The sequence below is a fragment of the Schistocerca gregaria genome, chromosome 5 (genome assembly GCF_023897955.1).
Source record: "Schistocerca gregaria isolate iqSchGreg1 chromosome 5, iqSchGreg1.2, whole genome shotgun sequence".
Classification (NCBI taxonomy): domain Eukaryota; kingdom Metazoa; phylum Arthropoda; class Insecta; order Orthoptera; family Acrididae; genus Schistocerca; species Schistocerca gregaria.
This window is the reverse complement of record NC_064924.1, coordinates 547,159,222-547,164,879: the sequence shown is the minus strand read 5'-3', so window position 1 is coordinate 547,164,879 and position 5,658 is coordinate 547,159,222.

Sequence of the window (5,658 nt, the reverse complement as noted above, 5' to 3'; positions counted from 1 at the left end):
CAGGATCTGGAAAGCTGGCAATAGCTGGGAGAGTGGTTTGCTAATCCCATGGCTCTCCATATTACATTCATATGATGCCATATTGCAGAGGATGGCACAGCAGTTGGTTGGCATCATGTGGTTCCTGGTACTGATTACAGAGTTACTTTACTAGACTATCACATGTATTAATGGTGTTTTTTTTTGTGACAAGGAGAGCCCGTGTTGATGGGAGTCTCAGCTATTGAACATTAGGGGCAATAAGGTCCAACCACTGAAATCTTAACATCTAACCATGGCTTACCTCCTTCCAGCCATGACATGCAAAAGAAGTAGCTCCTATATGAGTAACAGTGGGACATTCTCTCCTTACACATGGTTTCCTCTTACTGTAGATGTACTCACTAGTGAGTGAGACAAGCAAAGCACAAATGTCGATACACAATATTTTAACTGCATGTGTTTTGCTTTCTGACATGGGCCTGTTGTGTGACTTCTACAAGACATGCACCCTATTTTAAATGACAGAGATATGAGTGTGATATGTGTTTTAAGGTTTTCTCTGTCACCTGGCCTCCTTCCCAAGATAATGGGAGGAACATTTTAGTGTGTTACAGATGTACTGGTCATTGATTGTTATTAAGTAGTCAGCCATCCACAGTAATTCATCCCTTATTAAATGTTTGTTTCCTGTTATTTAATAATGGATGTTATTGGCAGCTGTTATGTATTGTTTTAAGGGGTAGTCCTCTTTGAAAATTTGTTTCTCTTTTAACATAAGTTTGCCTAGACATCAAGCGACCCATTGTGATGTATCTAGACATCAACTCCATTGATAGTTGTGTAAAGTATAAGATGTCATAATAAGTGTATATATTGCCTTTTCTTGGTATGGGATCTGAATACTTAGTAGATTTAGTTTCCCAGTTTGTTGTTCCACGCATAAATTTGAAAATTGTGAGCCTTTTTAGCAAAGAATGGTCTAGAGTATGAAGAATGTTTGGCTTGGTTACTTATTGGTTTATGACAAAACTGATTATATAGACCAATTTTGCATTTTAGTAAACTGGAATCTCTTAAGAATTCCCTAAAGCTTTTCATAAAAATCTGTTGACTTAAAATCACTATGGTTTCTGATTTGTATTATGCTTTGTGTATAATTTTTTTGAAAGCTCCTTTATTAACATATTAACAATTACTTGGTACTGTTTATTCGTGTCTTTGCTTTACATAGAATGATTCCAAATTGTACTACCACAGTCCCGTCTCGTGAGCTTATGGAATAGCTGTTGTGTTTACTCCACATGTGGCCTCTAGTCAGCTGTTGTTTGAGCATGAACACTTGTATTTGGTGCACTGTCATTATGTTCATACATTTAGTTATTTTACATTGGACACGCCGATGTCCAGTGATTTTTGTTATCATAACATGTGTATTTGTGATGTGACCAGATACATAGGACAGATGGAGAAGATTATGTGAATTTGTTGAGCATAAGGTATGCTACTTTTCCAATTGTATGGGCATGTAATTTTGTACTGTGTTATACTTTACTTGTAAACCCATTACCCTGTCAACTTGGTTCTATCCATTGCAGATATGAAGATGGTAATATAGTCTTACCAAAACCGGTTATCAAAATAAATACTTTATTTATGATCTTTTCTTTTTGAGGTTGTTCTTCCAAGTTTATGTCTTTATTTATTTTTCCTTAAAATGTTCTCTGGTATGGCTCCTTTATTGTAGTGCTTATGCCAAGTTAGTCATTAACTGTGCTATCTATTCACAAGGTGACTTGTGAAAACAGGTCACTGGAAACCTTTCACAGCAGGAAAAAAATAGTTGACATGTGATTTCAGTGACAGCCGAACAGACAATATGGAAAAATAGGAACTAGCTCAACCATGAGATTGAGATCTCTTACAACTAAAGCACAAAAGCAGGCAAAAAGCATATTGAGTGAGCAGAGCAGCAGATGACAGAAGGTGCCAAAGAGACCTCCAGGACTACCATGGTCAGAAAGGCAGAGGAGGACCTCCTTTTCAAGCTGCTGTATGGTCCAGGGGCTGCTGACTGAGAAGATATGTTTAACTTTCCTCCCAAAATTTGCTCACAAATACAGCTACTATGAAGGTGTAGAACATAACATTTTAACATCACAAAATCACATTATATCCCTAGTTTACAATAATTTATTGGTTGGTTGGTTTGTGGGATTGAAGGGACCAGACTGCTACGGTCATCGGTCCCAATAATTTATTATAAAAACTAAATTTGCCCCTTCCCTATTGCCCATAAACTTTGATGTTATGCCACTGTTGGACCACGTATTTTAATTTAGTGGACTGAGGATACCTCCTGGTAATTTTCTTGACTCCTTTACTCCTCTGCCTAGATAAAAGTCTTTACCTGAATTTTTGTTCCATGATTTCACAGTTATTTACCGTGATGGTCTTACCTTCCCTTATAAACTCTGCCAATGACCTGTCTTGGTCCTATATCTTCCTATGCATTCTCCCCAACAGATGCTTACTAAATTACCCCCGAGTCTCTTACCCTTCTTTGTTTGAGACTTTCCCATTTCAGTTTCTTATTCTTTTCAGTGACATTACTTGTTCTTCTGTACTCTCACGTTATGTATGTGGCCACATACCACTGATTTCTTTCTATCTTCTTTGACAGGTATCTTGATTGTGTTCCCATGTCCCTGCAGTGTACTCCAACTGGGATCATACAAGGAACATGTGGGATTTCTCCTATGCACCCTTCCTTGCACTCTTCAGAACCCCCGTTAACATATGCAGATACTTATATGCCTTGTTTACTGGCTTACCTATGTGTATCCCTAGTGATGTTTCCCAGAACCCAGTCTTACACCCAGATTTTGACTTTCCTGTTTTGATGTTGTCAGTTCTAGCTTCTATTTATATCTTCTAAGTTGTTGTTGTTGTTGTTGTTGTTGTTGTTAAAAAAACTGGTTTGACATCAGTTAAGTGTACAAGCAACACAACAAGGTCTCATAACATTACAAACAAGCAATTTCCTAACAGCTCATTACAGTTTAAGTGTAGCACTGACAATGTTAAGAGAGAGCACCATTATCAGTCAATCATCATTTATATGCAAACAGGTTGATGCTCACTGTTTTCAAAATGCAGTGCTGCAGCTTCAACAAATCTTAGATTCATGCAACTGGTTTTGTCATTCCAGTATGCCATTGTTAGGCACTCGGTTGTAATATAGTAGCTGAACTTATAATGCCAGATAAACTATAATGCAAAACCAAACCTCCATAAACACAGCATAAATAACACACCGTCACACTTATAAACAATCAGAGTGCAACTAATTCCTGCATTGATGCATCTCAAGTTGTACTCGATGGAGGCTGTGTTTTTCATTTGCAGTATGTTGTTTTTGGATTAGGTACAGATTGTACTAGTGCCTAGTGTGTCATAACTAATATCATTTCATCCATCCTTCCTAGGAGGAACAACAGGACAGCAGGCGAGATATAAAACATAGAAGCTTATAGTGGCAGACAAAATATCATGCAAAAGTGATTCAGTAGCCACACCAACATATGTAAAGTGGCTATACAGTCAAAATGTGAGTGTACTGGGAATAAGAGCAATCTACATAAAGACCTAAAATCACTTGCTTTGGTCCAAAAATGGCTCCAATATTCAGGAAAACACATTTTCAATAAATTGCCAGCAACCATTAAAAACTTGGTTTCAGATAAAGCACAGTTTAAACAGAGTTTGAAAGACTTTTTGATAGTCAAATCCTTCTGTTCTATAGATGAATATCGTAACAGAGGCTGTTAGGTCAGCTTAAGTAAAAATGTCTGTTAGATTTCAGTTTTGACAGCACTTAGTTGTAACAGTCAAGACTAGTTACTTTTTGTATGAGACATTTATTAATAGTGCATAACAGTGTTTCAGTCTGACAGAGTGTTAAGTCTGTAAAATATTAGCTCTTCCAGTTTACTATATATTGTGTTCACCTATTTTGACATTCTCCTGACAGATGATCAGGGCAGTAAGTATTATATTCAAATGTTTTATGTTTTTTATGTTATGCTTACTGACTTGTTCCACACCAATGAGAATTGTCTCATTTTTTGGGTCTATGCAATGAAAACCTAATCTACTCTAATACCTTCACTGATGCATCTCAAGTTGTACTTGATGGAGTCCATTGTTTCAGTACCTGTACCTTGTAATTGGTGTAGGTGTGGGTTTGTATTAGTACCTAGTGTGTTACATTAATTTCACTTTATCCATCCTTCCTAAGAGGACTGATAGGATGGCAGTTGATATATCATCATAATCAACACTCTCAGTGCTCTCACCACCACATTAGCATTCCATGCTCTACAGTGCCACTTGGCAGTCTGTGAGATGTGCCTGTACAATGGAGTCTTATATCAGGATACACAACTTGTGCACATTTATTCTAATAATATCAGGATGGTCAAGTTGGCCATTATGTTCTTGATGGCTGGTAATCCTGGATGCCAAAGATGAGTGTTGGATAGAAATCTGTTGGAAATGTTAGATGTTCTGTGTACAGTGTAAACAACTTACAATTTGGGCGAGGGATCACTTAAAATTGCAGTGTGGATGTTAGATCACATTCTCTTTACAGGAAGGATGGTTGCAGTTTAAACACTTTGTTTGCATCAGTATCAAGTTTCCACCACACCAAGGCATACTTACAGCAAAAACCAGTGTTAGTTAAAAAATACTACTCTCATACATGAAAAGAGTTTGTGGATCACTGCATTACAGCTGGCTGAGAATCCTGCAGCTAGTTTGGAACCTATTCCAATTTGGATCTGCCATGAGACCCACTGTTTGAATCTATTGAATCTACTGCTACAAGTGTTAGTACTATACAGACTACAACACTATTTATGACTCTATAATCAGTGCACTGAATTATAAGTGCTTGAGTAAAGAAGGAGATGGCATTAGAGTCTATTTTATAACTACAGGGTTGTCTCTGCACAAACAAGCGTTAATAGAGTCATAAGCAATGTGACCAAAGGACCGTCTCAAAGATGATCATGTATTACACATTCACTATCTGCGGTTAGCAGACGACCATACATTCATTCATTTCACAAATCTCACCAAATTGGATGTAGGGATTTATTTTGTGCAAGTGCACATGTGATCAATTAAATAAGTAAATTGCCCTTCTTTCCTACACTGGTATCCGGCTTCGGTGTATTAAGTGAAATTGAGTTATTATTACAAAAAATATGTTGTTCTGACAAGAATAACGAAGTACCTATTTTCAATGTCGGGCGGTACTGTACCTTTTTAAACTTTAATTATATCCAATCTGAAGTCCTGTGGTTAACAGTAATCAAATAAAATGTACTAATTCTTGAATCTTGTCCGTGCCCATATCACAACTATACACATACAATGATTTTATCGTGCGAGGCGACGACTATCACTTTGGAAGACAACTGAGTCCCGGTGCGATGTATGGAGATACTGAGGTTGAGAGATTGAGGCAGTTCGGTCGGCGACAGCGCCCTATGTGCACGCTGTCCAGGGGACATTATCGGTGCGTAGCCTGGGGGCGTGTCTTGATCTTCTCTTGTCATAGGCATGCGCCTAATTCAGCGTGTGCTATTCAATGTTTCCTAGTGCAGACCG